The following is an 11821-nucleotide window of genomic DNA, read 5'->3' as shown; positions in this document are numbered from 1 at the left end:
ACTCTGCTTATGGAGATAGTAGGGAAAGTTGCCCAAAGATTAATCTGAGGAAAATAGCTCTCAAGATCTGACAGGAAAATTGATGACATGCTAGAAGCCTAATTCTATCCAAATTGCTCATCTAAAGCACTAACTGGAAAGATATGAAGAAACATACTAGGCTTTGGAAAGGCCTTTTGAATCCTTAATTTTGTGGATAATGTCTTTGAATTCAGTGGATTTACCCCACTCTGCCACGAAAAAGGAAGATGTGTGAATGTGACTAATTAATTTTTTTCCCTTTGGAGTAAGAGTTGTACTTCTTCAGTATATGGTATGCACATACTGTGCTAGCTGCATAAAAATGTCAAGTGTTTCATCCCCTTTCTAAACTGGGACACTGCAGAACGATAACCAAAAGAATTGTTATCCTGATGGTCTCCCAGTCCCTGTCCAAGCAGATCTTTGGGTATGGCCCTCTGCTGTTGTCATCCATCTTTGCATGGACAATAGTTAAGCCTATTGGTAAAGGCTTTGCAATCTGTAGGCACTCAGATGCAAATTCATGATCTGTCACTCTTAGACAAAATGAGGATGTCTCAACAGCTCAGCTGAAGTGAAATGTGAACAGGAAGTCAAAATTGGGCCCATGTACCCTAGTGTCATCTTTAATCTGTTTACATCTAATAGACCTGTTTCTACTGAAGCTAATGGAAAAATTGATTTGCTTAATGGAATATATTTGTCTTAATTATATGCTTGTTTTAATTATATGTTCTGAATCTATTATCACTTCTAGAAATCCCCAAGTGGGTGAGATTTTGTTGTGCTGTTCACTATAAAAGCAAATATGTGAAAGCAAAATTGTACCCCAGGCAGTGCAGATTTTCAGTGCTGTCATTTGAGAAGTGGATAAGTTGAGGGTAACAGGCACCCCCAAGCTCCCCTCTCCAATTCTCTCTTTTTCTTTTTAAGATTTAAGGATATAAAAGTCTATAGGAACTGTTGATTTTGGCTCACAGCTGGTGATATTTTTTTTAAAAAAGGAGTCTTTTGCAGTAGCATTGGATGAATTACAGTTTCACTGCTAAAGTAGAGCATAAAACATGCTTCTAGCTTCTCATTGAGTCAGGGAGTTTATATATTTATTTTAATTTCCACCACTTTCCATTTCTGTGTGTGAACATTTATATGAAGCTTTTATCTTTACTACGTTCTGTCGTTCGTACCACAGGGTTGCCACCAGCTGGCTGAGGTCTAGTTTCCATGGCTGTAGTGGTGGGGGCAGTTCAAGTGCTGCCATTCCCCCTGCCCAGGGTGAGCAAAGCTCCTCAGGGGTGGCTGTGCCGTGAGCACCGCGGTGCTGCGAGCAGCACGGCGTTTCCACATCAGCCCATGACCTCACGACCGTGAAACCGTGCACGGAAACCACCAAATGGGTACCAGCTTCTGAATGTGCCTTCCTGTTTTTCTGCTGTTTTCTGACTTGCGCTCAGAGTGTAAACAGACCTTTGTTTTTGTTCCTTAGCACGTCTCTGTGGCAGCTTTCTCCATTCAAGCAGCAGCAGAGAAGTGAGATTTTGAGTACCACTGTAAATATGGTAGTCCTGAAAACCTATAGGCTAGCCTCAAGCTCTGCTGAGGCTGAAAACCTGTAGGCTAGCTTCAAGCTCTGCTGAGCAAAAACTGATTGGCCTCAAGTAGTAGTTTTGCTTGATTAAAGAATGTAGATTTGGCTTTTTTAAATTTCTAATTAATATTTAAGACATATAACTTATTGTTCTGCTAGGATACTGTAAAATTAATTTTAATTTTAATAAACTCTTAATTGTAGTAGCCAAGAAATAATGCAACAAACCAGAAAGTATCTTAAAAAAACCTAACCAAACGAAAATCAAACCCAAAAACTTATTGTGTAATTTACATTTTTTAAGTAGTTAAAAGTAGAATCAGGTGAGGTCAGTGGGCTCATCAAAGGTCTGTTGGGTCATATACAGGCTGCTGTGTAGGAACTATTTGTTAATAGAAAATGAAATATTTAAAAAATGTATGGTACATTCACCTACACTGGTTTTTACCATCTCTGGTTTTGTATTCATTGGTTTTGGTGAACTTCAGTATGAAAAAAATGAATTTAATGTATTTATACTAAAATACTGAGTACAAAATTGTAATTAAAATATTCAGTTTAAAAGTAACTTATGTAAGAATGTAGATTTGCCATCAGTTGAAATCTTGACCTCCACTCTGGATAGCTTGCTAAAAAATAAGCTTGGCTTTGTCAGATGTTTTGAATTCACTGGGTAAATTTCTTAGTTTTTGCCGGACACCAGCCCAAATGGTCATAGGTTTCTTTGTTTCTGCTTCTTGTGTAACTGCCATTGACTTTCAGGCATGGAAAATAGGAGATGGTATTTATTCAGAAGTCATATGTATAAACTTGCTGCCAAATAATTGAGTAAAATTAGGGGCAGTCAAGTTTGCTAAGGGAAGCATTCAGTGCCTGGTAAATGAAAGAATCCACAAAGGATGAATTATATGCATTCAAACCCATTATGAGCTAGTTCTTAAAACTAAAATGATCATTATTTTACATACAATATTCAGCCTCTGTTCTAGAGGCAGGTTGATAGAGGGTTTCCCTACAGGGCTGTTCTGTGTCGTTTGCTGTTGCTGTGCAGCCACCAATCTCTGTTAGCAACATGAACTGAAAGGGGAGGGACATCTCTGTTCCACACACCAGATCTGTAGTGGATAGAAACTTCTCTGCATTTCTTAGCTGTTATTTATGTAATGCTCACATCCTTTTTACTGCAGACAATTTGTATGACTCGCCAGCAGCACTTTGGAGCTAGCTTGGGCCGAACAGTAATCACTGCACATTGTTGTTCTGTGTAGACAAGTGTGGAATGAAATCCAAACCTTGTGAGATCCACTGGTATTGATGGATATGGAAGCAAGGGAAAATGTGAATGCCCAGAATTCCATTTCTTCAGACCATAACCTCATACTTTGGTTATGTTTCCCTCTCTTCCCTCAAGCAATCCCTTGTTTTCAGTTTAAAGGAATGTTTTTTAGACATATTGAAGTCCTTCAGGGTTTCACTGGATTACCAAGAACAGACACCAGGTCCCAGCCATCAGCTTTCCAAGCAAAGAAAATAGAAAGAGGTATTAAATTAAGAAATAAAAAAAATCTAGGTTATTCTGCTTCTTTTCAAGCAGGAATGAATTCAGATATCCTGTGGCTGTTGCAGGCAGAAGTTGTGGAAGTGTTAATATTTTTGTTCTTTGAAGAGCATACATGGCTTGACATGACAAGACATCATAGCTTGCTGAATGAAGAGGGGCTAGGAAATATGAACTGCTAAAATGTCTTCAGGTACAAGTGGAGACTATTTTTTCATTTGCAAAAGCTTAGTGTGGCAGACTGGAGGTGATCCAGGTACTCAGGAACAACAAATGCCCATCCTTGAAGCAAAGGGTTTTTTTGTATAATGTAATGCTCCTGCTCCAAAGTCTAGAAGTGTTAGGGATGCACAAAGAAAAGAATTTGAGCTTTGGAAAACTAATTTACTTTTGACACTTTTTGCTCTTAGGAGCAAAACTATTAACTGCACAACTTCTTCCCTTTCTTCCCCCTCCAAATTTGGTTTAGTCAAACACACAGCATGGAAAGATTCAGCCTTGTTAGTCTTGAAAAATTAACAATTTGTTTTCAATTCATTATACGGATAAGTCTCTGGATATAATTAAAGGTAGGACTGTGTTCTCCACTGCCTTAAAAATATTTTCTGATCTTCCAATCTAAGAAAACCTAGAAAGAGGAAGAAAATCAGAACAAAGAAAAAACTTTCTTGTTTGCCATCCCAGTTTCCTGGTTATGGTTGCTGATTGAATGGATAGAGGTACATTTTAGTATGTTTACATACATAAATATACATATACTTAGGTTAACAATTTGGAACCATAAGCTCTTAAAAGCAATCATCATTTAAGTCTAGCTTTTTTTTCCCCCAAAACAATTTGAAAATTCTAGATTTATACTTTACAACCTGTATCATGTATCCTGAGAGTCACATTCAAGTTCCTTGATTTATTTTTTTAACATAATGAAAGGCTGAACTCCATGAGTCCCTAACCTCAGGTTGGGCACCCAGCACACTACTAATGACTTGAAAGGCTGTTTCTTTAGAAAACATCTACATTTAAAAAAACCTGGAGGGTTTGTGACAGCTCCCTGATTTTTTTGCAATATCCATGCAACAGAGGGTTGCTCATTTATTAGGGTTTTTTTTTCTGCTGCACAAGATTTAACCAGTTACATCAGTAAACAGCAACTGAAATGTTAAAACAAATTGGATGGATTTCTCTTCCCCAAGCAGCCCATATTGCATATGAGAAGTCCTGAAAAATGTAGAGATTCTCCTCTTAGAAGATTTAATTACATGTGGTTCTAGTTCAGCATTAAGTTTTGTTGGTAAATAGCTCTCTCAATTTTTTTAAAAAAATTATATTTCTTAATCTCTGCTATTTTAGGTTTTCTCATGCTGCTTCCTTTGTTTGTGTTGATAACATTTTTCAAATTTTTTGAAAGTTGAAAAAGTGAGTCTAGGAAACACTGAATAAAATTTGGTAATAACTGTACCTTTCTATAAGCATAAATAACAGCAAGTTTAAATATTCCTCACTTTTAAGTGGTCATTCTTACACCTGGTTCTTTGGAGGCATATTGTAAAGATGGGTTGACTGTTAGTCATTTGGGACCCTTATTTTGGAGCAACTAATAGGAAAAGGAAATTCATTATACTTGAAGACTCTGGGGACAGGGGTACAAGAGAAGATACTATAGCTGATGCCTTCAGGGAGTACAAGGTTGCTATTGCTGTCTCTGCTCTGATGAGAATTAAGAAATGCCATGTGTTAATGTCAGAATCCATGTTTATGTTGGTATCTACATTTCCCGCTCCTCTTTATCCTAGATCTAAATTTTTTAGACATCCTTAAGGTCTGGGCTTATCTTTTGCTAATCAGAGTGCAGTCCATGAAATGGAGGAATGGTCTTGCTTCAAAAACAAATCCTAGAGAAAGGGGCAATTTGATCTCATGGAGAAAAGGGTAGAATGCTGGTAACCCCTAGGGCAGAAACTCCTGTGTTGGTGGAAGGCAGTCCTTGCTGCCAATGTTTGTACTGGGAAATGCTGCTGCTTTTTGTTTTATCAGCTCGTTTTCTGACTTCCCTGCTTATTGAGATGTCTTCCTGAAAATTGCTGCATTCAAATGGAATAATTTACAAGAATATTTGTAAAGATTCCCTCTGAGCCATCGCTCAGCGTGGGCAATAACAGCTATTTCTATTAATATGGGGGAGTTTCCCCAAGGCAGCTATTTGTACTTTACAGAAATGTTTCTGCAAAGTCCTGCACAGTCCCTTTTTATATTGCAGTAAAAGTTTGTGGTTTAAACCTCTTAGAGGATATAGCAAGATGGAAGTTCCCCTCATGTGGGTACTGTTAGTGGCCTGACAGGTTCTTTGTATTTTTATTGTAAGGTCAAAGAAGTACAATGAGGTGCTATTTGGCAAAGGTGCTAGTTAAGAAAAAGTTTTATAAAGTGTTGTGTAATCCATTCAGAAGCAATGTTTCCTTAGCTGTCTTCTCTAGATCTTGGAGTAACTTTGTTTAAAATCTTATGAAGCCTCATAAGTTATTAATGAGCTGTTGAACCCAGGTACTACTCTATTTCAGTAATTAGTCTAGAACACAACACCCTTTTGTTCTAAATTAGTCCAAATAAGTTTTATCTCTAACAGATCAAAAATAATTCTCAGGCATAAACTTTGTGGAATGACTCCTTAAGAGAAAAAAACCCAATACTAAACCTGCTTCTCCTAACACTAGCTACCAATGGATGACCCTCTGATTTCAGCAGCTGTGATCTTTATTTATATTGTAAGGTAATCAGGTTGTTTTGTATATGGAAGAAGTCCATTGTGATAGTAAATGTAAAGTCAAAAAGGCTCATTTGGGCACAATGTGCCCCAGAAATGCAAGTGCAAAACCAAGATAGTGCAAACCTGAGTTCTAGCTGCAACTGTGATAGTGATCATCTCTGATCCTGGATGATAAATTTCAACTCTTACCCCTTTTCTGTCTTCTAACTGACTTATATACATCAGCCTTGTTCCAAAGATTAACCTGAATGTACCTAACAGATAAAAAAAAATTTAAGAAAAGTTGCAAAATCTCTTTTAATCCATCTGGCCATCATTTGTTTAATGTTTTCTTTCTGTCTTCTCCTATCCCCTCTGACATTTATCATGTATCAGCAAAAGAAGTGTAAAGCTGAGATGAAGCCTGGAGATTGCCCCTTGCATTGCTACAACTTTCCTGTGAAGAAGGAGAGTTGTCTTGAGATTTCCAGTTAATCTTCTGGGTATATATATATGTCTGACCTCTGAATTGAATACTGAGTGAACTGAGAAAGAGCTCAAAAAATTGGGAGCATGATCACTGTGTCTGTTATGACTGACAACAATAATCTGACTCAAAAATCATCCAGTTCTTTTTCATTACACCTTGATCCCACCTAGTTAGTAGGTGGGATCTAGGTCTAGATCAAGGTGACTAGGTAACTAGATCTCTACCTAGTTACCTTGAATCCTGCCTCATTACTGGAAAAGAATGGCAGATGCAGCTTGGCCAGCACCACCAGCTCCTACTGCAACTCTGGATTGTCTGAGCAACTTGGCTGAGGAAACATCAGACTGAGAAACTAAAGGAACAGTAGAGTTCCATGTGCTGGTGGGGATTGTGTCACAGTTCAGAGGGGATATATCTGTACTCTTCTCTCTGTGCATACCTAAGAAATAGGACTGCCTGAGATTTTACTGTAGAGCTGCTTATTGAGAAATGCCAGCTGGTTAAAATGCCATTTTCTCAATATATTCTCAACAACTCCTTTTTTGTCAGTTCTGGAAATATATTTACAGCATATTTCTCCTAGCATGAATGATACTCAGTTTTGAAACAACACATTATTACGACCAACTTATTTTGCTGAAAATGTTTTTTTCTGAAGTTCCTACTCCTGTGAAAAATTAACTTTTCAAGGTGGCCTAATTAGCCTCCTGTCACATTAGATTTTACTCTAGGATGCTAATTTGGCATTTGGGGGTTCATTTGGATTGTCACTTGTAAAAATGAGAGACAAATGAGGCATTTGAGTCTATTCCAATTTTAATTTTTATATAAGTGCCTCAAAAGCCCATAGCAACCATCTCAGGTTTTCTACTCAACAAAATATTTCTAGCATTATATGTGCCCACTTATCAGCTATATGCTGTGAAATCAGGCATAGCTTAACTGGTTTTGCAAGGTAAATAATTGACATACCAGAATCTTAACTCTGTAAGACGTATGGTGATAAAAAAGACAGCTAAAAATTGATATAGATTTTCATTTAAAATGCTTCACGAGAGGTCTTGGCAGCTTCTATCAGCCTCTTATAGCAACAGCAGTGAGAGAGAGCATTTGGCTCTAACAACAAGATGATCTCATTACATAGGACAGCAATATAGAGACAAGAGACAAAATAGTCTGTACTAATTTTAGGTTCCACTTGAATCTGTGACATGTATTTAAACTTGTCTTCACAGCATCCTCATTTGGGTTGAATCTCTTCAACAACATCTGATTTGAACAGATCCTCAGTGAACAGCATAACTTCTTAGTGCTGCTCTAGCTTCCTGTTTGCTAGTGGAAGGCTTTTATATTTATTTTGGTACCTTTCTCTCGCAGATTTTTGCATCAGTATCTAACAGAGCAGAGTTTTTTTTTCTGAAACCAGTATGTGAGAAACCACGTGTTCAAGCTGCTAGAGTTCAGATGACATTTCAAGTGAACTTTAGTTTTTTAGTCCTGTGTGTTTTAAAAAAAAAAAGTTGTTAGGAATCCACAAGAAGTATCCCCTTAAAATGCTACTGATTTATATTAGTAATTTGATTTTATCCTTTTTTGAAAATAATCTTAAGTCACTTCTAGACAATCTGTGCACAGTCAGTGAAGTTATTCTAACTCTGTAGCATAATTTGTGTTAGTACTGGGTGGAAATTCGGGGACACCATACCAAAGCTGATCTAGCACCCATGTGTTGCTCCAACAGCTCAGAGAACTCGAAGTCGACTTCTTTTCCTGGCCGGGGATTCCCCAGGCACAGGGAGCTCTGCAGCTGGTGCTGTCTCTGCACAGCTGGCTTTCTGCATGAGCACAGTGCTGCAGCTGCTCGTGGGGTGCCTGAGGGACCAGCCCCCATCCTGAGCACCAGGACGGCTCTGGGGCTGCTCTGACACTCACTCAGGGGTTGTGCTTTTCTGAGTCTGCTCTGATCCTAAAGGTACTGGAAATACTGCTTTAAAAATCAGAAAAGGGGGAAAAAAACCCCTCGTTCTACAAATTTTTGACTGCAGTGATCCACAGGTGGTTTGGATTACTTGACTATAATCTGAACTGTTGGAGTTATATATGAAATATCTCCCTCTCATGCTCTACTGCATTAGCCCAACATAAAAGCTAAGGACTTAGGATGTTAGGCATATAAATCCTATTGAATTTTAGTGGAATTTAGGGTATTATTTGGTCTCTCCTGAAAAATTAATTTTAAATCTGTGCAGGATTAGAGGAAACTCCCACTGTGAACAAAACTTTTTCCCAATAATGCACACCTTTTCCTGAAGCTTCTAGCCACTGTTACAATGTTCAAAATATTACTTCATGCCTGAGGATCTGGCAGAAATCTTTTAAAGTTCCCCTCAGTACAGTAGGCTGCAGACTGGTCTAATTTACAGCAGCAATTTCTACTGCCCCATGAAACTTTGGATTTTCCTTTCATTTAAGTTAATAGAATTTATATAACTATATTAAGAGTTGCTTGAGGCAAAGAATATATTAGATAAAGGATACAACAGAGGGTTTTCCTCTTTTTTTTTTTTAATAGTAAATTAGGTGGTTTCTGGTGTTGTTTTAATTGAAATTCTTTAAAGTGTATGTTTTTCTTAAAAAGCGAACTTCCCCTCTGTGACAGCCTTTCAGGCTTTAAAAATTGTAGGAGTTACAATAGCCATCTTAAGCAATATTGCCAATATTTCTTCATCCTAAGGCTCTGTTACCCCACTCAACATGGTGGCTCTGCCCTGCAGAATCTGCCTTTGGGCTCCTGAAACTGCATATGGTCTGCCCTATCTTCTGCTTTTAAGATAGGGCAGTTCACAGGTAGTGTTAAATATTGTAAAAGTAGTTGCCAGACATCTCTCAGAGGCAGAAGAGTTCTGTTTGAGACAGTTTTATGTTGCTATTAGATGTCAGCTATCAGCTTGCAGCTCTTGCCTTGTTCCTCTCCTAGCTGAGCTAGCTGCATTCCCAACTCCCAGAGGAGGAATCTCCTGGTGCTGTTTGGCTTCCACATTATTTACACTGAAATATCCTTGTAGGAATGGAAAGAAGCAAAGGTCATGTTAACAGCCCCATGTTAAAGGTCAGCAGTGCCATGGTAACAGTGGAAATCCATCCAGCTGCCTGCAGAAAAGTTGAGCCCCTTACGAAGAGGAAACAACCCAAATAAACAGGGAGATAGATAAAAAGCAATATCTTAGCCCTGAGCCACGTGTCGAGTGGAAACGTAACGTTTGTGAGCTCCTTGGGTATTTCCTATGCCTAACTTTGAACTGCCTTGCTCAAAATAAAAGCCGCAGCAAATATTTTGAAAATAAGCGCCTTGCAACTGTTCTGCCTCTCAACCTAAGGCTTTCTTTTCACTGCAAATGTGTAATGCAGCCAAGTGTTGTTTAGTATCCTTCCTGTGCCTTCAAGTGTGACTTTTATGGGTGACGTTATGTTTATGGGTCTTTGTTCATCCTCGGCCTCATGTACCCCACTGCTGCTTCCTCTGAGGCTTTGCCGCCACACCGCAGGGTGTTAATTTCCTGTTTTGAGTCTGTCACAGACAAATTCAGAGCCTCGATTAAAACACAACACACAGATACATGCTGCTGACAAAGGCACTAATAAAACTCTAAAGTTTAAAGGTGGCCCTGGTGTTTCCTCACCGAGCAGCATGAGGACCTTTCACCTCTTGAAGACATGCTGTTTGCAAAGGTTTCTTTTCTTTTTAATTAGGGCTCGCCTGGATGACTCTTAGCAAACTGTTCTAGCATTTGGTGTGTTTGGTTTATGGATGTATTGACTATAAAATATGCACAGCTTGCTTGAGCTTTTCTTTCAAAAAAAACCCCAAACCTCAGCAAACGCCAAACAAAACTTATCAAACTTACAGGAACTGCAAAGAGGGAAGGAAAAAAAAAAAGGGCTTAAGCAGTAAGTGTGTTGATTAGGGTGATGTGGTCTGGTATGTGGGTCCCTGCAAGACACATGCTTGGGCATCTGTATTTCCTGACCTCTTATCTTGGTCACTGAGCAGAAGGGGTGGGGAAAAAAAAGCCAGCTTTTTCTTGCTTTAGTGAAAATCCTTTCTTTTGCACTCACATGCACAAGTGGAAAACGTAAAAATGTCATCACTTAGGCATGAATTTTTAGAGGTTTTGCCTCACTTGTTTAGCAGTGTTTCAGCATGCTTATTTTAGACTATCCTGTAGAGTCACAGATCTAAGAAGAAAAACTTTTCCTATTACCCAGTACATGTTTTTTTTTTTCTGCTCTTTAGTGTAATGTGTTGCTCCTAGCACCACTGTAAAAGCCCTTCCCCCCCTACATAAACTCAGCACACATGTTTACAAGACTGCATTTTAAACTTGGATTTGTTCAAATGGAGGCCTTGCTATTTTGCTACGGTGTTGGGACCTTTTTTTTTTCTATTTCCAGTGAAATACTGCTTATTTCAGTAACCTAATTAATTTTAACCTTTACAAGTATATTTGGAAGCTGAAGTTTCTTACCTAGTCATTCTGATGTATGACTGCTAGTTTGCATGTCTACTACATCTTCTCAGAAACCCAAATACCTCATCAGAGTTCCCTCATAATCAAGAGGGAAATTCTAGAGTTTCTCTAGCAGTCTTAGAGATCCCTCTTGCAAGGTACCTGATATTTAACTAAACTTAGGTTAATTATATACAGAGAACAAATTTTGTAGCCTGATTTCTTGCAGATATGGCTGTACCCCTCTCCCTCATATTAAAGGAAATACCAGCTCTTCATAGCCTTCAGGCAGAAATGGCATTTAAAGCCCTGTAGCATCTGCTTCTGACCATCTCTCAGTGGCTGTCTTTAAGACTGCCATGTCTTCTTTCTTCCTTGTCCTTCACTGTCCATGTTTGAGCTTACCTGAATGACTTCTCACCTCTCCTGTGTATTCCACTTCAGTGGTGCCCTGTGCTCACACCCAACTTCTCTTCCCCTGTGAAATCAAGTCCCAGTGTGACTGCAAGGATAAGAGCAGGCCTGTTGCATGGAGAGAGCACCTGGAGAGGTAAGCCTCACACATGCTGGAGATGTTGTGTGTCACCCTGTGTGCTTTTTGCTGGTATTGGATGGAAAAAGTTAGCTTTCAACCCCACATTTCCTCTGGTTTTCTGCTGCAGTATTTCCTACAGCTCAGGTTCATAGCCTTTTGCTGTGTCTATGGGCTCTTAGACCATCTGTCTATGCTGTGTGGTCGTAGAAGGAAGAAACTGCAGTTGCAAATTAACTGCTCCCTATGATGTGCCCAGCGAGATCACAGTACTTAGGTGGGCTAGCAGGAAAGGTGGTCTGGGTCACACCCTCAGTGGCTCAGGAAGTGACACTGCGTGCCTACAAGGACACTTTGCCAGGCTCTGTGGGGCAAGCCCAA

The 11821-nt window shown here is 39.0% G+C and overlaps 1 long non-coding RNA gene across 1 annotated transcript in view; it reads left to right on the top strand.

The window, feature by feature from the left end:
* The window catches only part of LOC128804740 (uncharacterized), a 106622-nt gene that overhangs the window by 279 nt on the left and 94522 nt on the right, over positions 1 to 11821 (top strand). The window contains exon 2 of the long non-coding RNA XR_008436177.1: positions 11353 to 11458. This is a non-coding gene — a long non-coding RNA (uncharacterized LOC128804740). The remainder of the gene's footprint in view (positions 1 to 11352; positions 11459 to 11821) is intronic.

Source organism: Vidua macroura, chromosome 3 (assembly GCF_024509145.1).
Source record: "Vidua macroura isolate BioBank_ID:100142 chromosome 3, ASM2450914v1, whole genome shotgun sequence".
Lineage (NCBI taxonomy): Eukaryota > Metazoa > Chordata > Aves > Passeriformes > Viduidae > Vidua > Vidua macroura.
This window is presented reverse-complemented; position numbering and strand designations above follow the sequence as displayed.